Source organism: Haemorhous mexicanus, chromosome 2 (assembly GCF_027477595.1).
Source record: "Haemorhous mexicanus isolate bHaeMex1 chromosome 2, bHaeMex1.pri, whole genome shotgun sequence".
NCBI lineage: Eukaryota > Metazoa > Chordata > Aves > Passeriformes > Fringillidae > Haemorhous > Haemorhous mexicanus.
The window spans coordinates 17,038,042-17,064,929 of NC_082342.1; the positions used below are offsets into that span (position 1 = coordinate 17,038,042).

Below are 26,888 nucleotides of genomic sequence, written 5' to 3' on the forward strand. Positions count from 1 at the left end.
CTGACATAATTGTGTACTGGGGCTCTCCAGGAGAGCTGGGATCTGCCTTCAGGGCAGATGCCACTAATTTATTGGAAATTACACCTGCCTGTTGCAGAGCTGAGGAAATTAGGCATGCTAGCTTATTTTTTTGAGAAATGGTGGGGCTGCAGGGCAGCAACAAGGCTTTCTAAAGCACTGTGTAAAGTGGAAATCAATGGGTAGTGTGACGCTGTGACACCCAGAGCCTCCAAGGATTGTGATTCAGTCTCAGCTGCAAGCTGGCACCTGTAGGGTGGTGGTCAGGACATGGACATCACTCCTGTTCTCATCAGTCTGGCTGAAAGAGGCGGGAGCAGCTGTGCTGTTATGCCTCACCAGTACTGGTGGGATATCTAGGGGAGGGTCCTGACAATGAGCAGTACCCAGGCTAGGCCCTCTCCTGCCTCATGTCACTTAATCCAGCTCTTCCACCTCACTGTATGCTCAACTTGTGGAGTAGACTCTGCACAAAGAGCTCTATCTGAATTCATATTGATCATTTTCTAATATGGGCTTATCCCATTGTGTAGAAAGAATAGAAGTTTTCACTGAAGAAATAGTAAAGAATGTGGTGGCTGTGTTTTCAAAGCTATAGGAAATGTAGATGTGGTACTAGGACAAAGAGTGTGTCAACTGGTCATTGTTGGTGGCAACGCTGAATGAGATCAGCTGGGTTAAAGCTCTGGCTTTTCCACCAAAGCAGGTGCCTTTTGCCCTTGCATGGTGGCCTAACAGGCTGGGAGTGCTGGAGGCTGCTGTTGGCCAGCTCTCTTTAGCACCTTCCTCATTGAAAGCACGTCTTTTGTTAAGGCACTGGGGAATATAATGAGGAAATGAAACAGGTAAATATATCTTTATTCACCCTCTTGTTGCTGTGAAGGGAATTTGAATGCACTTTTGAAATCTGCATTGACACAATTCCACAGAGTCTGAGGTAACAGGGATCAACTTCTGTTGTGCTAGGATGTGAGTCTTGAGATCAGCATGGCTGTGAGCCATTTGAAATATTTTACTTGGTATGAAGAGAGATGAATGCCAGGGTTGTATGGCAGGTCTAGCTGAATAGAGACTCCAGCTAATCTCTGCTGAGGATTTTCAAAGGGAAGTATTTATCCTTGTGCCAAATGTCTGTACCTGATATGTCTGACCTTGGCTGTTGTGTATTTCTCCTCTACAACATGAGATTTGAAATGCTGCTGTTCTGATTTGCTAGGGGTTTTTTGCCTGGGAAGAGCAGGTGTGGGTGTACTTCTGCTCTGTTTCAGTGTACCATAGTGAGAGGGGAAGGCAAGCAAAGCAAGTCCCTGTTGAGGAGTGAGAGAGGGGAGACAAGTGTGGTTCTGCCTGGAGTTCAAGCTGCAGCTTCTGACGCTGGAATGGATTTATTTGGGTAGGTCAATTTGTGTGCAATTGACCTGCCAATCAATACATCTCAAATGCATTAAAAAATGTAAGCTAGAACTCTTTCACCTAGAAGTTGTTCTTATAAAAGTGGCAACATATACACAGAGAAATAAAAAGCTTTGGGGAGAAAGTCCATATCTACTGGATATCACTGTAAAAACCAGAAGTGCTCAGTCTCTCTAATTTTTATTAAAAAAAAAAAAAAAGAAGCCTCTGTTTAACAGTGTAACAATTTCTTCAGAATTCTTTAAGTTATGGTCTCAGAGCAGAGGGACCAAGTTATTGAAAAATTTAGCTTTGCTAGAAGCAGAGAGTGTGGCTCAGCCCGTGGGCTACTGCAGACCTTATCTCTCACTACAGCAACCTGAAAGGAGGCTGTAGTGAGGCAGAGGTTTGCCTCTTCTCCCAAGCAACTAATGATAGGATGACAGAGAATGGCCTAAACTTGCACCAGGGGATGTTTAGATTGGATATTAGGAAACATTTCTTGATGAAGAGGGTTGTCAACCACTGGAACAGGCTGCCCAGGGAAGTGGTTGAATCATCATTCCTGGAGTTCTTTAAAAGATGTGTAGATGTGGCACTCAGAGATATGATTTAGTGGTGGACTTTAGTGGCAGTGCTGGGCTAATGGTTGTACTTGGTGATGTTGAAGGTCTTTTCCAACCTAAATGATTCTATGATTCTAGTTCTATGCTCTTTCTGAAGGTTTTCAACGTTTAAGGAAAAATGAGGAAAGCGTGTGTACATCACAAAGCTGAAAGCAAGGTCTCATGGAAGGGAGCAAGAATATTGAATATAAGAATATAAGCAAGAATGTAAGAACTTTGGATGCTCTTACAAGACAATTTTGAACTGAGAAACTGTGGTGGACAGGAGGATTCTGTTTTGGAGGGAAAAAACCCATCCTTATTCTCTTCTTTCCTGTAATCCAGATCAAAATTTGTAATGACCTGAAAGTTAAATCAGACTTTTGCTAAAAGCAAACCCAAGCAGTGAGGTGGAAATGCATCATTCTGTGGGATTTCCTTGTATGTAAAAGCAGAAAGTCTGAGTTGATTCTTGGCATGCAAAGCAGAAAGAAGAAACAAGCTGTGAAGGGGGTGAGAGTCATGAGATGGCTGAGCACAGGTTTGCTGAATCTCTGTAGTACTGGAAGGAGGGGGCTTCACACTCTTCGTGGGGTGATCCAAGCAGGCTGAAAAGAGTCTTGATGAAAAGGTTGCAGCAAAATAAGAAGTGAAAGGGTGGATGTGTGCACACTAAAGAAAACTTTAAAAAACATGGTTAGAATGAAAAAGAAATGAATCCACATACTTTGATTAGGAATGGAATTTTCTGCTGTTTCTCAGACAATGCTGGCATCATGTGGCCACTTTATTTAGTTTGCCTTGCACTAAATTATTTCTGAAAAATGGTTGCTTTCTCAGCATCTTTCTGATTGGGATTCCTTAAAAAAAAAGGTCATGAACACACACAATTCAATGCTCATGGTGTGACTCCTGGGGATGTCCTGTGCAGGGCTGAGAGTTGGACTCGATGCTCCTTCCAACTCAGAATATTCTGTGACTGTGTGACTGCTAAACTCAGCTGTGTGCCTAGCCTGGATATCCTGTGACACTATCTCCATTTTCTAGAAGACATGAGGAGTCTTCAATTGATCATTTGGGGTCTTTTAATTTCTGACCACTGATCATGTTTTTTAAGTGATCAGTCAGCCTCTTTTAACACACAGAACAGTTTTTAGTTGTGCTTGGCTTTTGAACCTAAATGAGAGGAAGAAATTGCCGTGTGCATGGCAGGCTGTGGTGGGAGTGGTTTCCCACTGTGGGGACACTTGTAAGGAGGGGGAAAAATGTTAAAGGACAATAGGTTTGCAGGGAGGGAAAGAAACTGACACAGCAATTCTTCCCAAACAGAAGAAGGTGGGGTGCAAGAGGAGAAGTGAAGCTCATTTTTGAAAGACCAGGAGCAAGAGAGATGATGCAGGGTCCAGGACATACCCACACAAGAAAAAAAGAGTGAGAACAAGGAACGAGAGCTGCAGTGATGCTTTTGAAGTCTTCTCTACAAAGGAGCTGCATCCTGTTTAAGGATCTTAGAGGAGTCTTCTGTGACTTCTGGGAGAGAAAAACTGTGCATGTGATTCCAAGTTGACTGATTAGTTTAAAAAATCAGGCTATATGGGAGTATTTTTACATCACTACTACTGGTATTTTTGAAGAATGGAAACCTGAGTCAAACAGCATCTAATACTTCTTGAAGTAGAATCCTCTTACACTGATCATCTTCAAAGAACTTTGCAGAAGTGCTCCTGAAGCCCAAGTAAAGAATGCTTGGGTAGAGTAGCTTTAATCAATGATATTAGCAGCTTATTAGTGTGCATCTCAAGTAACCTGGCAGGAACAGAATCTGTTTGGAGGAGTTCCTCTTTGAAGTTCTGTACATCCAGATAAAATAGAAAACTTGGCAATAAACATAAACAGTTGGAAAAGTATTTATCCCAGTTGTGTTTCAGACTGTGTAAAAGATTATGCAGCAATATCAAATTTAATTATGAGACAGAGAAAATGTATAATTGCACACAAGTACCAATGTACAGGGTAGTGGTGCATGCTTGTATATATTTCTGTATTTATAAACACTTGTGTATATATATATATATATGCACAGACAAATTCCTTTTTATGAAGTTTTCTTTTAAAAAACCTCATACAGGTAAAAAAAGAAATGGAAGTATAAAATGTAGAACGAATTATAGAGCTGTTCAACCTTGTAAAACCAAAGAAGTCTTGGTCACAAATAAGTGCATTGTGTCTGGATGCCTGATAGCAGCAGGTGGAAAGTCAGTTACTAGGAAAAACGTGCCTCACTCCAAAGTACGCAGTGCTTGCTCTATAAATGCAGACATTTGTTTAAATAAATATTGACTATAATTATGGTGCTGTCTTAATGGCTTTTAGGAACTTTTTACTATGTGTTTAGGTGACATGAAATCTTTAATCTGAATTGATTGAGATTTAATGTTTAATCTTGTTCAGATTTGTTGCTCTTTGTTAAGATATCTAGCTTGGATTCTGACAAAACTTCAGCCGGGAGTAGGATACAAAATTCCATAATTCAAATAATAAAGTTACTTGGGCATCTGCCTTGTGTAGGATGAAACAGACAGTTAAATGTTTTTGCATCTAGGTGATGATTCAAAGCAAATCACTAAATTTCTTCTCCTTTATCACTTGGAATATAAGTGCAGTTTCCTGGGAAAGCTTTCTTTACCTAGAGTAGACCCAGGAAAATCAGACTAATTGAATTCAGTACTGCAAATCCATGAATGCAGGCTCTGCCTTTCTATGGTCGATACTTTTGTGCAGCTTCCATCCGAAAGGGAAGACACTTTTATTTCTTTGGTTATACATGGTTAAATATAAAGAGTAATAGATGCACATACCTATCACGTATGAGGTTTGCTAGACTGTTTGTTCATAAAGGCTGCTTTTTCAGCTCTTGCTCTTAAAAGTTTTGATAAAAAGACAGTAAAGATGTGTGCTGTTTTATCTGCTCTTTCAGTGCAATTTTAATCAGGAGGCTGTCTGCATTGTTAAAAGTTGTTGGGCTGGACACAAATTGAACTCACCAGTATGTAGAGGTTTTACTGTCTGGAGTATGACTTACTGGAAGCTATTAAATACATTTTCCTGAGTGTGTAAATGGCTGAAAAAGGAAAATTAGAAAATAAGTGTGGCTGGGGAGAAGAGGACAGATTCTTCTTCTTAAATGTGGAGCTAGGGAGAAGGTGAGCTTTTTGGTAGACTATGCTTTCTCTAATTGTAGCTTTGCCTTCTCAGTTCTCCTGGTTTGAAGAATTAGAAATTAATTCCTTAATGTTTTAGAGGCTTTTGCATAGCTCTGTGGGTGAAAGTGGGATGTGTCTTTTACAATGACCCTAATCATTCTGGGCCACAATATTCCAGATGCCTGTGTAGCTTTAGCAGAGCCATAGAGAGCAACCCCTGGCGTGTAGAAGTGAAGTGCATCTTTACGAGGCTGACACCTCTTTCTGCCACAGAATGAAACTTCCTTTGGTTGTGAAAGAAAAATAGTGAGCTGGTTGAGGGTGAGGGTTTTTCTAAACTGGCACTTCCCTGTTTCACTCTGGTTTCTCAGTGGGGGCAGAGCAAGTAACAGTTAAGATACCATCAAACATGATAGCAAGGCATGCTTTATGTTCTCCAGAATGCTGTCTATGAGTATGCCTTGCAAGAAGGACTGACATATCACATGCAATGTAAAAGCTCGTGCTAGAAATGGACAGTATTAAAATGTTTGTTGTTGCTGATTTCAAATCTGAATCTATTTTCAGAGAAAGGAAAAAACATGCTAATTTTTTTTTTTCCTTTTCAAGAGGAGGAAGGAGGAGACCTTCTTAGCTAATTCAGATCTTAGTTTCCTGCCTAGTTTGTTAAAGATTTAAAGCCTTAGGGGGTGGGCCTCCAAGTATCTTTGGTGATAGAACTCAATAGGGAAGTTTCAGCCCTAATATGTGAATGAGAGACATCACAAATGTCGACAAGATCTAGAGTACACACTGAGTAATCAGCTCAAATGCCCCATGGAAAATTTGACTGAACTGGAAATTATGTCAGATTCCCCCATGGACTAAACTACTCTTTCCTTAAACTTCTAAAGAGGTCAGCACCCTAAGAAAGGTAGGAGAGTGAAGTTGCTCTAGTGAGGAAAAAAAACCCAAACCAAAAAATCCCCAAGCCCAAAGAAATCAGGATTTGTAAGACTGCATTGCTGCATGAATTGTGGGTTTTACTTTTTGGGGAAGAGTGGATAAAGTAGTAGAAATTAAAGATCAAAACATTCTTTAAGGATAACTTTTTGGCTGCTGCATTCAGGCTGGATACCCCTACTGTCCTGGGTTGTATCTGTTGTTACCCTGTTCAGGACAGGCAGAGAGGAAGGTGGTGCTCAGTTAAGTGTCATGAGAATTTAGCAGCCCTGACTCAACACATGTGAGCATCAGCAGGAAGGAGGATTGCACTTGACTCAGGCTGGCACTATGCTGGCAGAATGCTGCCTGCTCAGCAGACAATGAATAGTGAGATACTCCCTCAGCTCTGGAATGTGGGAAAGAAAGGAGTACTGAGGGAACTGTGTGACCTTAAGCAGCCATTTAGACAGTAGGTTTTAGATCTCATATGCAAGGCAGGGACTGGCAGAAACATGATGCCTGTCCATTTGTTGCACTGCTCTGGAGCAGAAGAGCAAGCAGGTGTTAGGGCTTGAGCCAGCTGCTCTCTGGTAGCCCTTCTGGTTGCCTTGCTACAGGTGGATTTGGTCTGTGGGACTGGAGGCTGATGGCAAAGCTTGCAGGGCTGCTCTGTAAAATGCAAAATATGTATCAGCCTGAGGGAAAGAGTGTGGGAACTACTCCTCAGTGGTGAGGCTTAGGAATAAGTGAAAACAGGTAATACCACAAAGGGTAGCAGGTGTCTTATGGATCCTGGCTGTGGACTGACTTAGTGCTGTTGGAAAGTATTGGAGGGAGAGTTTAGTATTAAAAAAACCCACCCTGGTTTTCTGGTAAAGATACACGGGATTTTTTCTGCTTAATACATCCTTACTCTTTTCCCTTCTCTAGCTTTGTTTCTACCTCATTCCCTACTTACAATATATTTAATAGTTTTAAACTTTTCTTTTGTGTCCTTGCATGTGCTCTTTTGAGCAAGTCACTGTGAGCTTTGTAGGCAGTGTTGCTTGTTCCCCACACAATTGCTCTGCTGCAGTGAGGTTTGAGAAACTGCATTTGTTTGCTGCTGCTGTTCTCTTTCCCCAAATATTTTTCATAAGATATATCAAGGCTGTCGCAAGATTTTTAAATTTAAGTGGTGGAGTGGGTAATGGAACATGTGAAACAGGGAGCTCTTTTAACATCCCTGAAAGAAATCTGGATATTTTGTGTCTCTAACGTTTTTCCTTTGTATGCTTGAGCTGTCTGTAATTTACAATCAATTCAACCCTTCCAACATTTTTAATGAGAAAAATACCCCTAATCCATAGCAATAGCTTCAATATAGTGTATCTTACCCTGGTAATAAAAACATTCAACAATCTTTTAATCTAGTGTTATGAAATACTCTCGGGTATTTTTTTAAATGAAGGCTGAATTCTGGAAGATGCTCCATGAAAACAAGCTGTATTATTAATCAAACCAAAACATAGAATTCCTCACATAGTGATTTTAAAATGCCCAAGACAGTCTTTAATTGAAATGTTACAGAAAATAACGGAATGAGAAACCGTTTACTTAGTGTTTAATTAACTTTACAATGTATGTTCAGAAGCTTGTTAGATGGATCAAAATGTAACTATAGGACGTAAGAGTGTGTTTGCAACACAAGTCCCTTTATGTGTTGTCCAATAGTAAATTTCAACTTAGAATAATAAGCACCTTCTTGATTAAACAGTCTTCCCTTTTTGCATGCTGAAATGGCTGGTGCCAAGTGCCATTTCCATTCATTGTCTCCCATTAGCTTCAGCACTTGCTCTTCCTTATGAGCATTATCTGTCACACAAAGGAACCAGGTTCTAACAATGACTTTTCTCTCAGCATCTGTCATGTAGTTGATTTTTTTTTTTTTTTTTTTATTCTCTTATCTAAATCCAGGCTGTATTTTAGCCTTCTGTGGCTCTGAAAAGGGTGCAGGAGATTTAAAGAACTCCCTGGAGGTAGGCACCAGAATGGCCTTGTCCACTTTGTGGTTTTGCTCTCTGTCCTTTTCATAAAGCTAAAGGAGGACATCCCAACTTTGTCAAAAGGTCCAGCTTGTGGTCTTGCAGTAGTGATGACTGGAGAGGAGTACAAGGACAGGAAAAAACTATGATGATGCATTCCTGTTATGTTCTGTCCTAATCACATTGCCGTGACTTTGTTCAAGCTGAGGATCTCAACGCTACTGAAATCTACTTCCATAACTGGTCAGTGCTTCAGGGCTTTGGCACCTGTGCCCACTGTCCTCTTGGGTTAGCAGGTGTGCACTCCCCTTCCACCATCACAGCAGCTCCAGCTCTGCAGAGGCCCAGCTCTGCCCTGACAGTGCTGTTTTGGTTTTGTCCTCACCACATTAGCACTGGCTGGTGAAGCCCCTGTCAATGTCTGGTGTGGTGGGGCCACAGGCTAAGTCTAATAGAAGTAGTTTTTCTACACCTGAGAAAAGGCTCTTCCCTGTTTTTCTAACTTTATAGCAAGTTGTGTGGCATGGATTGTAGTACAGGGCTGGCAACCCCCTTTTTACCAAAGTAATATAGCATGGGCTGGGTGAGAAGGGACCTTGAAGTCCATCTCATTCCAACCTCCCCTGCCATGGGCAGGGACACCTTCCACTGGACCAAGTTTTCAAACCCCATCCAACCTGCCTTTGAGCACTTGCAGGAATGGGGGGGTCTACAACTTCTCTGAGTAACCTGTTCTAGTGCCTCACCACCCTCATTGTAAAGAATTTCTTCCTCAACTCCAACCCAAACCCACCGTGTTGCAGTTTAAAGCCACTGTCCTGTCACTGCATGCCCTTGTAAGCAGCTCCTCTCCAGGTGTCTTGTGGGTCCCCTCAGGTACTGAAAGGCTACAAAGGTCACCTCAGAGCATGTGCTGGGCTTCAGCATAGGACAAGGGGTACCAGTTTTAAACAAAGGAGGTTGATTTGGAAATGATGTAAGGAAGAAGTCTTTAAAATTAGAGCGATAAAACACTGGAATGGGTTGCTCAGAGAGCTGGTAGATGCTGTTCCTGGAAACACCAAAGGTCAGGTTGGACAGGGCTTTTAACACCTTGATCTAGTTGAAAAAGTCCCTGCTTGGATTAGAAAGTCTTTAAAGGCCCTTTTCAACTCAAACTGTTCTATGATACACCCCAAAAAAGCAAGGGAGGATGGTGAGCAATAATCTTGCTCTTATTCAAGGACCATTTGATATCTGAGGCAAATGTGTAGGACTACTTCCCTGCTGCTTTATTCTAGCAAGGCTCCTCTCTAAAAGAAAGAGTGTCTTACCTACACTCACCTACAGAATTCAGGGCTGTCCCAGAATCCCTGCCATGGGCCATGGGTGCTGTGGGGGATGACAGGATACCTTGGGGTTTGCTGGGCTAGGGGAAGGGAGCTGCCCTCAGGACACAGGGTAGGTCAGCACCAGGGTGGGATGATAACCGTGAGGGCAAGCAAAGGTTTTCCTCTTGCTCAGATCTCAGCCCCTGACCCAGGTGCACGTCAGTGTTATCTTGTAATATCCAGGGCTGCCTCTGCTCTGTATCTTCTACTAGTCATTCAGCCCTGTTTTTAATGGGAAGGGTCCTGCCTCTGTTGGTACCAAGTGAGCTGAGTGTGGCCTCTAGTGGTCTGTTAATGTCAGATACGGAGAGTCAGGGCTTTCTGGACTGGTGATCTGATGCTTTCTGGGTGCTTTGTGTTAATTAGGGTCTGCAAATCTGTGAAAGAAAATAAAATGACTAAAGAGCTGGGATAAACAGGTTGCTTGCTATCATGCACCTGCTCTGGTGAGGTCAAGCAGCACTGAACTCATCAGTACTGCACTAAAAGAGCTGCCACTACGAGATGTGCTAACTTCTTCAACTGGTGACACAACTGGATCTCACTGCCAGAGCATTGGTACTTTTCAATATACAGGTGAAGCTTTCAGTAACCTACAAGCTGTAATAGAGGAGAACGTTTAGACAAGGACAAAGTAAATATTAGACCACAGCAGTTGTAATTTATTAATGTTTACTTCTCTAATTTGCCAAGCTCTATTGTAGGCCCTCTGAAGTTTCTTAGCAGCAGACATCTGGTTTGGGTGTCAGAGGATGTAGTTTCAAAATCTCCAGCCCATCTCACTTGGTCTATAGCATGTTCTACCATCCTCCACAAGAGAACTGCAGAAGCAAAACTGCTCACTCTGAGTGTGTTAGGAATGAAAGGAAGCCCTAGCCCAACAGGATGCATTCCCTGAAAGACAGATTTAAATGATAAGCAATAACCATGTTACCAATCAGCTTATTTGTTTATCTGCTAGCTTTCATTTTAATCCTAAGCAGTATAAGCATCTAGCAGATAAGGCAAATCAAGTGGCATCTCTGTTTTGCTTTTAGTTTCTGGGGGCTTTGTGCTTGGGGAATATGTTTCCCACCTTTCATAGCATCCTGCAACAGATGTGTTCACACCTGTGCTTGCCCACAACTTTGATCTCTTGACATTGAAGAAAGTTATTCCTAGTGCTTGTTAAGTACAAAACATTCTTTGCAGTAAGAAACTTTCACAATTCTCTACTTCTGATCTGTGGTGCTGACTCACAAACATGAGCAAACTGTAAAATTGTGCTGGTGAAAAGTGAGCCTTCCCTGGACATCCATCATGCCCCGGACTCAGATGTTATTCCCCTCTGAGGTATCTGGCCCTGCTTCAGCTGTGACTCAACTGTTTGGGGCACTGAGCAGCACAAATAACAGCATGGCCTACTGAGGAAAGCTGAAACTGGCACTGGTTATATATGAATATGCTGCAGCTAGGCAGCTGCTTGTGAGAAGCTGAGTCATGCCTGCAGCTGGCCCAGAAAAGTCAGAGGGAATTGGGAATCAGGCATGCTGCAACTCACGCTCCTCCTTTCTCCAGCCACAGTCCTGTGTCATTTCAGTCCCTCAGCAGCTAGGGAGAACCTTCTCACCCTGCAAGAGACAGAAACCTGGGAAACAAAAAAGAGCTTAATTCCCCTTCTATCTGCTGCAACTTAACCTGCTTGCAGTGGTCTCTATCCTGTGATTTGTGCTGAGCAACACACGCTTGCTAGAGCACTGGAAGCATCATGAGGGCACATTTGAGTTTTCAGAAGTGTGTAATAGAGAACCCATAAAGTGTTTCTAAAAACTGGCTTGAGTATCTGTCTATCAAGGCTTTCCAATGGTGTCCATTGACTTTTGCCCTTCAAATAAAAAAGGTTTGTTTTTTTTTATAATCACTTTTTTGTACTTGTCCAATAGGGACATGGATGCTCTCACTAGTGAGGTTAGGCACCCTTGGAGAAAGGTATAATTTTTCAGAGCATCCTCACATCACCTTTTGCCTTTTTTGTTTCTTATTCCTGTTTGAGGGCACAGTAAAGGCTTCATCAGCTGCTTTCTCTTTAAATCTGCCTCAGATTTCTCTTAGAATCTGCTTCATCTCTGCCTTTTAAAGCCATACCAAGAAGAAGAACTTTTTGGGATTTGCCTGAAAAATACAGTAGAAACCATCTTAATGTTAACATCTGCAGAGTGTTATTTTTATTTGTAATGAGACTGGGAAAGGGTGATGTCTCAGATAACCCTGAAAAGATATGGCTGGCAAAAGCTGGCTTGGGTGAAATCGCTAAACTATATTTTAGCCACAAAAATCTTCCCTAACTGATTCCTACAGAGCTTAGGATGTTGACCATGAAGAATCATGTTTTCTTTATATGCGTAAACAGCATTTGGAATAAAAAAAGTATTCAAATGGCTGACTAAAAAGTGTCAGTAACTGGCAAACTGGAAAAACTGCCTCCCTGTCTAGCCTTCCTGATGGAGCTGCTTTTGCTGGTGAATAGGCTCTGCTCTCACCACCTTCTGTGAGCAATGCATGCTCAGGAGAGGCAGGGTGAAGTCAGCTTTAACACAGGATAACACTGCTCAGTCTGGGGCTGGGAGAAGGATCTGTGCAAGGGAAAGGATAGGAAAATAGGATACAAGACAGGAAAGAGACCTTTGTTTGAGCACTGTTTTCTAGCCTATCTGTTCCTCACAGGCATAAACTTAATATACAACTTATTTTATTGCAAGAAGCTAGAGTACCTTTGAAGTCCTTTAACTGAAAAAAGTTTTGTTACATTTGCCTTTTCTCTGCTAGCTCAGGTCTTGGTTGTTCTCATCTGGTATTCTAATTTCTACATGAATGGATGCTTCAGGGAAAGGCAAAAAAAGAAAATGGACACCTTAAAATGTAGTACAAGTGTATAAAGTGTGGAGAGCTATGTGTGAGAAATGCTTCCTTATCTGCAAGGGTGATCTGCCCAGTGAAGCATGAAATTTGGTTATCATCTTATTCCAAACTTTATTGTAGGTTGTGGAGCTGAAAGCATTATTAATGTAAATAAAATGATTCAGCCTTTCCTAGGTAACATAGCACTCTTTAATTTTCAGAGGCAGAGAGTCCTGCAGATTGGTTCTGTACATCCAAGCAGGCAATTGCTTTTTGCACCACAACTTGCTTTCACAGTAGCTGTGGGATAAAGGACCCACAGAGGGTCTTTGTGTTCTGACCCAGTGCATGCAAAACTGAATGCTTTCAAAGACAATGGCTTTTTGTTGTTGTTGTTGTGTGCTGGTCTCTAAAAATGGAATCCCTTGTGCGTCTGGTCCGAAGCATCCTTTTAATCCTGGCATGTCAGAAACACATGGTGTGACTGTCAGAATATTTGGCAAATGCCTCAAGTCCAGGCTAGTCTGTTCCCTGGGCTGGCTCTGCTGAGTGCCAGGGGGAAGGAGCAGGATCAGAGCTGCAGCCGAGCCTGCAGATGGCAGCAGAAGAGCACCGAAGGCAGAGCCCTGTCCGCTCGGCTCAGCAGCATCCCCAGAGATGCCTCAAATGGAGAACTTCAGGCATTCTCCACTGAATCCTTCTGCGAGGTTGATGAGTGAGGGCAGTGAATTCAGATATTCAAACCGAGTGCGAAGGTGTTGGAGTTCAATGCTTTGCTGACAAAAAATAACCCTTGGGAAGAAAGCGAACTGTAAAGACACAAAGATCCTTAAACACAAAGTGCATACTAAAAATGTATTATAGGGCGATGTCCTCTCAGTGTGTCCTGTTATTGTCCTCAGTAAATACTGACCAAGGAAGGTGCTGTTTCCCATCATGGTGTTCTTAACTGTGGTTCTGATGAATGCTCTTGCTCCCAGAATGAGCTGAGGGATGCCTTTGGCAAAGAGAAACAAGGTACCAATACAGACTGGGAGAGACCTACTTCTAGAGTAGTTCTAACTTCTTATTTAACAATTTCTCCCTTGAGACCTGAGATCAGAAGCCCCCAGACAGGAAAAGGAGTGAAGTAACATCATGAATGGTTATTTGACTGTTGAGTAGCAGGGGCTGCTGCTGCAGCAGCTAAAGGTGAATTGCAAAAGCTGTAGGACTCTCAATAGACCTTGTCCTCATTGCTGTTCTCCTGTATGTGTTACAAGGTGGGAGGCGGGCTTCAGCTCTGAATTTCCATCACTTCCAGGGTGAAGCTTATTCTGAGAAATCTTCAGCCAGCTGCTGAAGCTTGCTATGAGCCTTTTTTTGCATGGTTAGCTTGTGCGCCAGGATCTAGCTCTGGGTGTCTGTTATGATTATTTATTATTGTGGGTGAATGTAATCATTCTAGCAGGCTGAAGAGGCCATTTACTGTATATAATAATGGCTGATTTTATTTGTTGGTATGTTTTACTGTTATTAAAAGCCCTCCCAGCAATGGATCTAGTGTTCTGGTATCAATCAAAATAAGACTGCTATGAGAAAAGGTTATTGCCCATGCAACACAGCTCTTCTTCAGCAGTGTTTTTATTAGGTATTTTTATACACACGCAGGTGGTAGTACATAACCTCTGGAAAATGTGCAATTAAACAGAGTACTTGCACTCCTTTCAGAAATCATGACAATATGCCAATTTTGTCTGCAGTCATGTTTCTGGTAGTGGTTTCTTACAATCACCAAAATAATTGAAAAAAAGGGCAGTGTTCTGTATAATGGGGTTTATTGGGCATATTGAGCAGTAGTACACAGCTCAGTGAACCTGTGTGTGGCCAAATAACTCTAAGGTGTGGATGTAGTACTTGCTGCCTTGAAAATGAGCTAAAAATGGAGTTTGCTCTTAGCATAAGGGTCAGTCAGCAGGATGGGTGCTTTGTTTCATGTTTATCACCTGCCCTGTTGACCAGCACCAGACAGGCAGCTGAAAGGCTATTTCCCCCCCCTCATATATTTGCTTTAAATAACAAAAGTATTAATCTGGCTCCTTAAATTTTGCAGCACTGTCAAGTCAAAATAGTCAAGTACTTCCAGTCAAATGAAAGATGAGTGAGTCTCAGTAGTGCCATTGAGTTGCTGGTTTCCCGATCCAAATTGGTTTTATACTTAAGGCTGTCACAGTATCAGTGTGTAGGAGCAAACAGAGTGGATCCCAGTACATAACTTCACCTGTGGTATGGGAAATGTAGAGTTTAAGCATGTAGGTTTGGCTTGGATAGGGAGTGGAAAAAAGAAATGTCTCAGAATAGCACCTTTTGCATAAAGGATGTCAGCAGATGTCACCTGAAGTCTTTGATGGCTGATTTTGATCTGTGTTGCTTAAAATACTTATGATTTTGAGAGAATGACATCTGCACTTCTTGACACAAGACAACACTTCTTGGCACAAGAAATATCTGGATTTGAATTTTAGTTCTGATAAAGGATTCCAAAATTTTGTGCTTAGGGTAGCAGATCAGCAGAAAGGACAGAGAGCAGATCCCACTGTACATTAGCTGGAAGTCAGGCACTTCTCTTCCAAGCTGATCTAGTCACAAGGATCCATACATCCAGAGATACTTGGCTGTGTTTTGTGGTCAGTAGCTGTTCCAAGGACCACCCTAGGGTATGCAAGTGAAATCACACAGAAACCATTGCTTTGTGGCCAAAATTCTTAAGATTTTAATTCTTTGAATGCAGCTTTTTGCCTCTGTTAAAAGTGGCATCCCCATCAGCTGGGGAAGTGTGGGGAGTGGCTGACTTGCTGTGGATTGAATTAAGTGAGACCTTTGCAAGATGGTTTTTGGAAATATTTCTGAAGTCATACTGCCATCTTTGCTCCTCTCATTTTAGACCCTGGCTTTGAAATAAGCTCCTTGAATGCTCTCAGAAGCCTAGCTAATTTTCACATTGAAGCTTATGGAAACTGGGCTCTGCCCATGTGGTCATTTATGATTATTCATTGTTGTGGGTGAATGAAATCATTGTAGCAGTGAGAGCTGTGTGCTTGTGTTGCTCATGTGCTGCAGAACCTTGACTTGAGCTACTTCTAATCAAAAATCTGTTTTCCATGTTAGCTTGGCTTCAAACAACAAGCTGAGGTGTCAGTGTGCCACAGTATATAACAATGATGGTATCTGTCCCTGTAGCCTGGCATACAATGCAAGAACTCTGTCTTAGGTGGGATTTTGTTTGTGAGGTGTGTCTGTAAATTCAGGCACTGTTGACTGGGTAAAGCAATACTGGCAATTTCTAACAAAGTACAGATTGCTAGCAGAGGTTGGCACTGAGGCAAGGAGCATTGGAGTTACTGTCAATAAAGTTTTTAAAACAATGGGACTTCCCTGAATATTCACTATTTTCAGAAGACCTTGGTGTGAATCCTTTTTTCTACCTCTCCCTGCATAGCATCTTTGTACAGGACTGCTGTAGGAGTGGAGGTTACTAACGATGGAGAAGGACCTTGAGGTTGTGTGGGCTGTCTTGTGAAGACAGAATGAACTCTCTGAGCCAGAGAAGTGTGTTTTAGATGAAGGCAGCAATACAACAGGTGAAGAATGATGGAATACATGAATGGAAATGAAATTCACAGTATTTACAGTGGTTTGCCACCAAAATGGGAGAACTTAGTAAGCCTGGAAAGTGTGTTCTGGAGCCTATACTGCTGAGAAGTTACAGAAGATGATTATTGAGTGTACTGGAGCTGGATGTTAAACTTCCTGGGCTCAAAAGAACTGCAGGTAGCTTGGAAATGACAAATAGCTTGAGAAACCAGGAAAATCGTGTGTAATAGAGAACAATAGCATAGAATAGAAGAGAAGAAGGAAAATATAACTCAGCAGAACAAGAATGAGATACTTTGCTTAAGCAGGAACAATGAATCGCACAGAAGCAGGGTGGGGGAGTAACTCAGTGGGTATAACTCAGGGAGGAGAGTGAATCTGGTCTCCTCTACAAAAGAAGAGGTAGGGAATGGTAATTTATCACAAGTAGCATATGCATCAGTAGTGTTATGACACTAAGAAAAGAGGCAAATATGTTACTAAAATGTGTAGTAGACAGAATTACAGTCAATCAGATGTGCTGAGCAGACATACTGCTTCCCATTGCTGTCCTGGCACTGCTGGAGTTCTGTGAGTTATTCTGTATGGAGTGCTCAGGAAAGATGTGATCTCCTGGGGAGGCCCCAAGCAGACAGCACCATCTGAGAGCTCTGGCAAACATAACCTTTGACAGGTTGGAGCAAACTGATGGTGCTTGGCTCAGAAAATGGCATTCCTCTGCAGAGTGTTGTAGAGGAGGGCAGTGATGTGTTCCCTGTCTCTGTGGTGGGTGCAATGAGACCTGATGGACCTGAATTGCTGCGTTTGGCTTAGGCAAAGTGTTAGGGGAAATCTGTGGGGAATAAGACGGCAAGGATGGGAAGAGGGACACAGGGAGCACACTCAGCAGGAGGTATTCAAGAGCAGAGTAAGCACCTGTCAAGAGTGACAGCAGAAACTCCTGCCATTTGGGCTGACTCTATAATTTTTTTATTTGGGCACTGTCTCCGTGTTTCATAATTTTTCAAATTTGTTGGATATTCGCCCCATTTGGAAATTCACCTGCACACTGTACAATCCCTCCCTTTCCCACACAGTTGCCTTCTGCCTCTCGCTGCCCTTTCTCAGCCGCCGAGCTCGAGAATGCCGCTCTCGGGGCACTCCGTGCTGCTGTCGGGCCCGGCGGGCTGGGCTGCGCCTCCTGCCCCGCTCCGGCCCTGCGGAGCCCCGGGCGGGCTGCGGGGGCCGGGAGCCGCTCCCGGGAGCGGGGCGGGCGCCAGGGGCCGCTGCCGCACCGGGAACCGGGCCCGGAGCGGCGGAGCCCAGCCGGGGTGTGGGGAAGAGGGAGCGGGGGCTGGTGTGAGGGTCACGGGTAGGGAACCCGGGCTGGTGCCCGACAGGGAAGGGCTGGAAGAAGTTTCCTGAGGCAGGGATGTGGCGGCTCTGTGTTGACAGGCGTGTTCAATCAGTAAGAGAAGGTTTGCTGGTCTCTATCGGTTATAGTTCACTTTCCAAGCCTTGGTAAGCAGGAGAAGGATCCCCTGGTCGTCCTTCACAGCCCTGCTATTTTTTTTTTTTTTTTTTTTTTTCTTGAAGATCCAAAGTTCATTATGAGTGCTAGTCCCATTTTTCCAATTAGCTGTCCAGGCCTCTGAGTATTACATAGCTGTCACTTTTAGTACTTGTGCTCCTTTTCACACCTTCATGTTTTAGACTTTTTCTGTTCTCTTTAGAACGAAACTTGAAGCATCCCTTAGGTGAATTTGAGAACTTAGTCATTGACAGAGTGAACTTGCCCTGTTTACTGGCCATCTCTGCTGTGAATTCTTAATACTGAGCGCTTCAGTAGCTCAGCATGTGACAATCTCAAATGCAATGTGACACGGTTAACTCCTATTGCTCAATATTGTGACAAGATGCGATTTTGTATGAGCCTCTTCAAGTCTTATCACCTTCTCAGGGACTGGGAGCCAATCCTCAAGATTTATGCTGTTTTGTTTGGTTTTGTTAGGTGGTTTTGCCTTAGGAAGAATGTTTGGGATGTACTCCAGGTCTCTGAGAGCAGGATTCTGCATGGCTGAAAGACCTTTTGGTTTGACTGAAAACTGGTCCCACACTGCAAAGATATCCGCAAACTGTGTCATCCCTCTTGCTCCCTGCAAATGAAAGGAAGCATTTTGCTATTAATTCACTTTCAACTATACTTAATATGAATAACAACGATCTCATTAAGGGCTGACAAACCTGTCTATTTTAGAAACTTTATTTTAACATGGGATGATTTGAATTTCCATAGATAAATTAGGTGTTAGCCTTGAGTAAGTACAAATTTGTAGATAATTAAAATCAGGATGAGTGAGAGAAGAGGTGAAAAATGGGGGTCAGATGCAAACCATCACGGGTCAGACACCGTCAGTTTTGCTCTATCCTTTTTGTGCTGTTCAAAAAAAAGTTTTTGATTCTGCTGGTTAGAACAAATTTCTAATAGTTTGGTGAACTGAACTACTCATTTCTAAGCAGGGCCTTATCTCAGCATCAGTGATAAATTCTCTCACTTAACTAAAATTTGCAGACTAAAAGGTTTAAATATATACTGAGTGTACTTCCAGCTTTATGGAAATGCTCCACAGACCCCTGAAATAGGTGCAAGGAGTTCAATTTAGTTTAGGAAACATATATATATATATATATATATATATATATATATATATATATATATGCACATATACGTTTTTAAAATTATTTTTAAATAGGGGGATATATTCCTCGAAATTAATTTGGGATTTCCTTATGGATAGTGCTTTAAGTATTAATGTCTGTTTCTTGTGCTCATTGCCTATCTTATCTTTTGGCAGCCATTTTGTAAGGGTGATAAAATGGGGATTCGGCTTAAAGTGCTTCGAAATGGAAGTGTTATTCTTGGAGTAAAGTAAAGTGCTTGAGGTAACATGCAAAATTCATGCAGCTTCATTGTTCAAGGAATGAGATAATCATTTATGGGAAGGGCAAGATTTAGAAGTTGTTTCAGCCTCCAGTGGATTGCAGTGGTCCCCAGCTTGAGACCTTTTTGTGGCATAGTTAAGGGTAAATGCTGGCAAATGCAAGTTTGCATACTTCTGATTTGAGCAATGAAGAGCTTTATTTCTCACTGCTGGTGGAGCACCATTCATGCGGGTCTATACTTATTAATGCACCATTTCAATGCTACTGACAACCTATAGGTATTAAAGATTTTAAGAGATCTAATCTTTCGTATGGATTTATTTTTGTTACATCAAAAACTGTGTGAGTTGTAAGTGTTTCAGTGGGAGTTATTTAGTACCATGCAGAAGAGAAGTCTGGTGTAGGGGAGTCTCCCAAATTTAATCTAGGGGGTTTGGAGGAGACATCAGGGCCTAGAAAAATTATCTTGTGCTTTGTGTAACAGAACTTTTAAGCATTGCTGAAACTGAGCCTAATGTATCACCCTCTGCTGCTGGAGGAGCAATAACATAACCTGGAAGTAGCCTTTTAGCAGAGGCAGTAATGATAAAAATAAAGCCAGGTCACAAAATTTCCCAGAAGATACAATAGAGGGAGGGGTCTGATGACAAGCAACTTGGTTGTGTTCTCTGGGTAGAAGTGAGGAATGCCTTCATTTCTTGGGGAGTCCTATGGACTAACACAGGCCTTTAGAGTCAGGTTAGGAACATGGTTTTGGGGACCTTGACTCTACAGTAACTTGATATTTGAATTGTCTGTGATTACAGAGTCCACACACCACCAGTGACTCTTCTGGTAACAAAAGATCAGTGAATTGAAGAGCCATCTTCAGTTTTCATTTTTACTCTTTCCCTTTGTGTTAGGTATCCCAGAAGTGCAGAAAGGTGTTTGTTGTAAAAGCATGGTCTTGTTCCTCTGGAGACCTCAGGCATACAGCTGGAATTTGGCTGTTTGCTGAGGTTTCTTGGGTTATTTTTAGAAAGAGGACATCCATTTTCTGAGATACTGAGGCTTCATCCTCTCGCTTGAAGGGAGTAGGGGACACATGAGGTTCCAACAGAGGGTTCATGAACCCCTACAGGAGTGAAAAAATGTAACTGCTAGCTTCCTTTGTTTCTGATATCCACAATTTTTATGGCAGAAAGCTCATTTCTGTTCTGTTTGAAGAGCTGAACCTTTGCTTCAGTTGTCCCTTAAAAAAACCCCAACCAATGAACCAACCAAACAAGCCCAACCAAGCTGCTGCACCCCCCCTATTTCCCCCCAGTCTCCCCAATAACTAAAACCCTAAAAATGGAAACGCATTTTGCCACTATGGTAACTTTCAGGTTGAAGATCATTGGAGTGGAGAGGGGAAAAACCCCGTCACCTGCAGAGTTTCTAGCAATTCATTCATTTTCTTGTAGGAGAAAGTGAAAAGTCCCCCACAAGGTATAGGGGTGATAAGGAAAAATCAGTGCTCCAGTGCACATTTCCTAGACGTGTCAGTGACCTGGTTCCTACCTCCTGCAACACTTCAAGATTTTAGGTGGGAATCTTATCCTACTGTCCTTCAGGTCCCAGTCCATCAGTGTAATGTCTACTGCAGCTGCCAAGTTCCTGCCCCTCATCATTACCTGGCTGTTCAAAAAGAGGGAACTATGGAGAGTTACTGGGTAACAGTTGTGTGGATGTGAGCTGAATTCCACTCCTTCTCCAAAAATTAGGAGCAGAAGCTGGTGAGCAGTAGTTAGAGCCTCATCAGAGGCCCTTGAGAGGGGCACCAGGCCAGGGTAGAACGAGACAAGCAGTTGAAGGTGGGCAGGTGCCATTATCATAGCTCTGTGTCTGAGGGTAACTTGTTCCATGTCTTGCTCCACTGAGGATGAGAAAGCTGCAGGGGTGCCAGGAAAGAGTGGAAGAACTGCTCTTATGGAAATAGTGATTCAAAGAGGACATGCTTTTTAGAATGTACACCAATTCCCTCTGCTTCCCACTGATGCTTTGTAGAGGTATTGTGCAGAAGCAGGGTTACTTCTGGATTAGCTGTGCCCTTGTGGTGACTTCCATATTTACAACTTTGGTGGAAAATAATTAATTATGAATAGCCATTTTATGTCATTAGAATTACTGGAATCATATGTAGATATTGGCCGTTTAAGATGTAGCTGAAATGAAGCCAGGGTGCAAAACCAGTAAATTAGGACATTTATTTTTCATCACTGGTCTGGACTTTCCATGCATTGTGCTGTTTACAGCAGTGTGAGAAAATGAGAGTTACAAAACTAAATATATTTCTCTGTGATGGTACAGTCTGCAATAATTTAAGCATTGCCAAAGTTTCCTGCAAATAAAGAAGAGGTTGAGTCCTATGAATTTACTCATTTTATTTTAAAATTGCTCCTGAGGTTGCTGTAAGTGCTTGGAAAGCAAGATCAGAGCATTATTAGAAACTTGTCCCTTGGGGCACATCTTTTATAGTATTACCACTGGGAAAGAGGTGGTTGGGAGGGAAGCATTTATACTGAAACATCAAGGTCAAGAAATATTTTTCTAAGTAATACAGTACTGAATGTCCAACCTGGTGCCCCTTCACTGTCACAAAGAAATTCTTTGCTAGTCAGAGTGCCATTCATTTCCAAAGTGCCCTCTCACCTCCCTTACTTGTGCATTGGCAGTATTTTTCCTCTCTAATTTTTCTTAAGACATTAGGCATAAGAGTCTCCAGCTGAACCTATTCAAACATGGGTGTTCAACCAGGATGTACTTTTTGGCTTTTCAGCATTTTCTCCCTGGCCATTTATTGTCACATGGCACCTATGGAGAACTTTCTTCATCTCACTGACAGTCCATACAAAACAGATTTTCTGTTTTCAGCGGCACTCCAGCTGTGAATGTCTCTAATAAGCTGTAGGATTGAAGAGGAAAGCAGGAAGAGTAGGCTGTGGGGAGGAAAGGAGGTGGTGAGACCTGTCCTTTGGTTTCTATGGTTCTTAACTGAGTTTGGCCTCGTAACTTTTTTTAACTGTTGATGTTTTATTAAATCTGCAGAAAAGGTGACCGGGGTTCCACTGAGCTGCTGTAATTTCCTACCTGTGGATATAAGGATTGGGATCTGTCTTCTTGCTCCAAGTGGTTTTTGTTCTGCATCTAAGGAAAATCTTCTGTGGGAAATGTGCTGGCTTACAATGGACAATGGGATCCTCATTCTTTGTTTTTCAGTAAAGCAGTGCTTTCTGAGATGAAAACCTTTCCTGACAGCCTATTTTGATTTAAATCTCTTTCTACATATTATCCTATTTTCTTTCATGAAGGTTGAAAGATCTTTTTGAAGAAATGTTTGGATTACTTTGCTCATTTAGTTTAGTGAACCTCTGACCCCAGTCTAGGTGCTGTACAGAAACAGGTATGCCCTCATCAGGTTCTTTCAGGTCTTGTGTCTGTGAGGGAATGTTTTTGACTGTTCCGTGGAACTTCCTTACACTGAGGTGGTAGAACAGATCAGCACTGCAGAAATGTCAAAATAGATGTAGAGTATCTGGGATTGTTCTCGGTCTTTTTACTCCCTCTCCTCAGTGAAAATGTTTTCCAGTTTTAATTATGAGCCCTGGATGTGCATCTTGAGATTTGCAGCATCTGGAGCACGGTGCAATGATTTCTGCTCTGTGAGAGGCATGCAAATAAGCAGCAGCTTAAACTTGCTCCCTATTCCTACTGGTATCTGTGTCACTTCTGCATGCAGGCTGTCTCCTCAGCCCATACACATATCTGCCTCCTTGTGTCAGTGTAAGAGACATATTTTCAAGCTCCCTTAGATTTCAAGGCAGAAGGATGGATTCTCTTAGGGGAAAACCTTGCATGGCTTCAGTGGTTGACTTCTTGAATTAAATGGGTATTTTCTAATTGGATAAACTCAAGTGAGTCACGCAGCTACATATGATAGGGGAGGGAAGGTTGGCACTGAAATGCTTTGTTTATTGCTAAAACCCATGGATAATATTCTTCATAGTACCAAGTTTTCACTCCCACTTCCCAGTCCTGTCCATCACTTCATATATTGCCGAGGATAGCTCTAAATGGAACAGCTGTGCCATCTGCCTCCAAGATTATTTCAGTCCTCACTGTTTTGGGATAAATTTCATAAAGTGTATTGCACATGCAAACATTTAATTGAACAAATGGGAAGCCTCTCCAGTTAAGAAAGCTCTGCAATAGACAAGTAGTGTCCAATTTCCATTCTAATGGTTACTCTGGGGCTTTAAAATATGTGTGAATTCATCTAGCAGGGGCTGATGGTGTATTGGAGGCAGATGGCTTGGTTCTGCAAAGAAGAAATGTAAGTGGCTTTTACTATAAATCTTTTTTTTTTTTTGGCAAAGGGTTGACACAATAAAGATGTGACTGTTACTGAGAGTGCTCTTTAATAATCATACTACCTTATGTTTTCCCTCAAGAATATGGTTAACTGACTAGAAAAATCTATTCCGAATTTTTATGTTTAACTATAACAAACAGTTTAGGAACACCCTTTTCTTCCTCTAGGAACAAGACTGAAGAGTGGGCAGGTGATTAAACAAAAGGCAAACACCCGGTCTTGCAGAAACACTGGAAAGGTGTTGGACCTTGTGAGAAATGCAGTCCAACCATGCTCGATGTCCTTGCCTATCCAAGGACCTTAAGACCTAGCTGAGACCTCACCTTCCCTCAGATTTTTAAGGCAGTTAGGAAGTGGGCAGTCAGAAAATATTTGAAATGTTTCTCTTAAAGCTGTGCTGATGAGCTTTGCTTTAATCTTCAATGTCTTATACATCTTAATGCGCACGAAAGCTCAGCCGAGGATTTCTCTGTTTGGCTGAGTGGGCAGACAAGAGTTGCTGAATGCAGTGGAGATGAACATGCCTCTGGCATGAGTAAAGGGGAAAGGTCTTCAGAATTTTGATAGTGCTTGTCTGAATTTGCATGCAATGAATGCATGGAACCAGGATGTCTAATGTAGGTTTAGCTGTTGTCTGTGGCTTTGAGACACTTATGATACCTTAATGGAATAAAACATGAACAAGTATAAATTTGTCAGTAAACTTAACTGCACAGTAAGGACAGATCCTGTTAGCAGGAGCAGGAAGGGTGGGCACCACAGGTTTGCATAACTGAGAATGTCTGCGTGTTTGCCACGAATTTGGTCAAAGCTGCATGGTCATCATACCTTTCTTCTCAAGGTTTACTGAGCTACCCTTCTTCCCTGATACTTTCCCTCCAAAATAATTTCTCACCATTTTGTTTCATCCTAGCTCAGGATTTGGATGGATGTATGGATTTTTGTGGATTCTGGTGCTAGGATTGTAAAGATGTTACTTGGACAGTTTCTGGAGCTTTCTTCGGAAAGTTGTGAACAACAAATGAGCTCTGGAGTTCATTTTAAATCTGTCATAAAAATAAAAGTAAATGGGAAGAGAGAACTAAATGTGCTACCTACCCTGGGGACCAGCACTCAATATTTAATACAAAGAAGACTTGAATTAAATCCTGAAAGTTGCAGTAACTATTGAAAAACCCACAAAATTACACACAACCTCCAAATAACAATTATCCAGTATAAAGTCCGGGCTTATGTGTTTGAATTTGTATACTAATGAATACTTGTATATATCAAATATTAAAATATTCTTTTCAGGGCTCTTTTTATAAGAAAAAACTGGATTATTGAGTCTTCAAGTGACATTTTTTCATTGAGACAGGTTTTACTAGAAAAGAAGACAGAGTGAAACCTTGACAGACTCCTTAACTGGGTAGTTTTGGCAGACACCAAGCTAGTGTTCATAAGCCTTCTCAGTGATTCTTATTCTAACTGTAATAAGCAGGTATTGACTTTGTTGTAATCAGCATCAAGATTCATTGACCAGAGAGGTAAATAGTGGTGAGAGCAAAGCCAAGGTCAATACAATCCTCAAGGGATTGTTAATCTCTGTGGGCTGAAAAGGAGTTCAGTATTGGTAGTATTACATGATTCCAGTGTAAAAATTTCTTTTATACGCATGCACAAAGGAAAAGAGGAAGGATAATCCAGAAATGTAATGTATCTATTTCAATGGACCCTGTGTGTAGCATTCAGGTCCTAAAAATTGATTATTTTACTAATCATATTCTACATGTAATTTTTCTTGTGATGCAGTCTGAATTTGGATCAAAACAAACGAATGCTCTGAGACAGGGTGACAAGTAGATGACACTGCCCAAGTGTTTTTTCTGCTGGGTGGACATAACCCTGACAAGTGTTAAATATTTTATGCAGCAGACTGTTGGAGATGTTGTCATTGCTTACTGCAGAATAACTAAGTGCTTACTGCTTCTCAGGCTCGAGAGCCACAGTTGTTACAGCAAGGCAAGATCTACCTTGAAGCTGGCTGGTGAATGGGTCTGTGCAGACCAGGTCTTCTGGTCAGTCCTCCTAAACAACTACCCGACTTTTAACTGAGCCATGGTTTTGAACAGTGCATGAGTTTTTGTGTCATCTTGCTCTCTCCCTGTCCCTTCCATGGCCTCTGTTCAGTTCTTCTTCTCTGGTCCATCTCTATCTCAGCTTGGGTAGAAATCTTCAAAACTAGCTTACTTGATGACTCTTTCATGGTTTTGAATGCCATGCCATTTGAAAACAATGGTGAGCTTCTGGAGAACTTATTTTGGGTGGTCTCTTGCAATTCATGATTTGTACAGTACAGCAGAATATGGCACAAAAGAACCATGGGGTCACAGGGATGCCAAATAACTGCTTATTAATGTCTGCAAAATGTGAAGTCTTGCCTTTGTCCTAGGGAGGTCAGTGGTCTGAAGGGTGCTTCTAGGCTTCAGAAACAGAAGCAAAGCCATTTTGAGAGCCCCCTGTAGCATTTAGCCTTCTGCCTGTGTCTGAAATGGGGTTTGCCTTCTGATGAAGCACCCTGCCAGCCCTGCTGCTGTGGCTCATGAGTCACACTTCTTGATGTGCTTCCTGAGGGAATACTGTCAGCTCCTAAACAGCTTGGTAAAGATGGCTTTTCAGTAGAAAACAAAATTGGCTGTTCCTGATTCGTGATTTGTTATTCCTCTTGTATGGATATAGCAGCTTAAAGTTTCACTCATTCACTTGGGGAGTAGAAGTGAAGTTGTGTGACTTGGGAACCTGCTCAAACACATTGGATAATAGGCAGGGAACAGTAAAAGTGAACAAGCTCACAGGCAAACCCTTAGGGTGAATTTCCTTCATATAAATTATTCAGTGAGTAATTTGCAGAGAGCAAAGATATTTGTAGAAGATGGATTTAGTTTTGAATGACTCAACAAAGTAAAAATAGGTTTGGAAACACTGGACCATTTACTCATAAAAAGTAAGTGGACTGATTCTTTTCTCACTTAGGATAGTCTGCAGGTTTCAAAATTCACATGTTTTTAGAAATACATAAAACTCTTCTTTTTGCCCTCAGTAACATCTACTTATCTACCCATCAGTCTACAAACACATGCACTTTTTGCATAAAAAATTTAAGTCCATTCTTAAATAGGAGTATAACTTAAGTGATGTAGATATAAATGCTTTACATGTGCTGTATTCAGATATATATACATACAACAAAAATATTGAGGTAATTCTATAAAATACACTTTCAAAAGTACCTGTCAATAATAAGAAAGGAAATACTATCTTTTTCACTGTTAATCATCCTGGCAATTCATCTTCAAACAGGGTTTCTGTAGGTATAACATCCTAATAGAGCACGTTTTGAAAAGTGAAATTAGATTCAAGCGTGGCTCTTGTTTGGTGTTATTTCAGGTTTATCATGGTACAGGATGGAATTAGGTAAATAAAAGTAGTTTAATATGGTGGCAATGTGGTTCTAGCTATTGTAAGCTTTGTCAGCTCCTGCTGTC

At 41.8% G+C, this 26,888-nt stretch overlaps 1 protein-coding gene across 22 annotated transcripts in view; it reads left to right on the top strand.

Moving 5' to 3' along the window:
• The window catches only part of ZPLD1 (zona pellucida like domain containing 1), a 145,336-nt gene that overhangs the window by 57,836 nt on the left and 60,612 nt on the right, over positions 1-26,888 (top strand). The window contains exon 1 of one of the 22 annotated variants that reach the window (XM_059837006.1): positions 718-863. The exons of 18 other annotated variants lie outside the window; for them this stretch is intronic. The gene's annotated coding sequence lies outside the window, so the exon portion shown is untranslated. Of the gene's footprint in view, positions 1-717; positions 864-933; positions 956-1,225; positions 1,412-26,888 lie in introns of those variants that run through there. 3 more of the 22 variants (XM_059837013.1, XM_059837025.1, XM_059837019.1) reach the window with 3 other exon arrangements.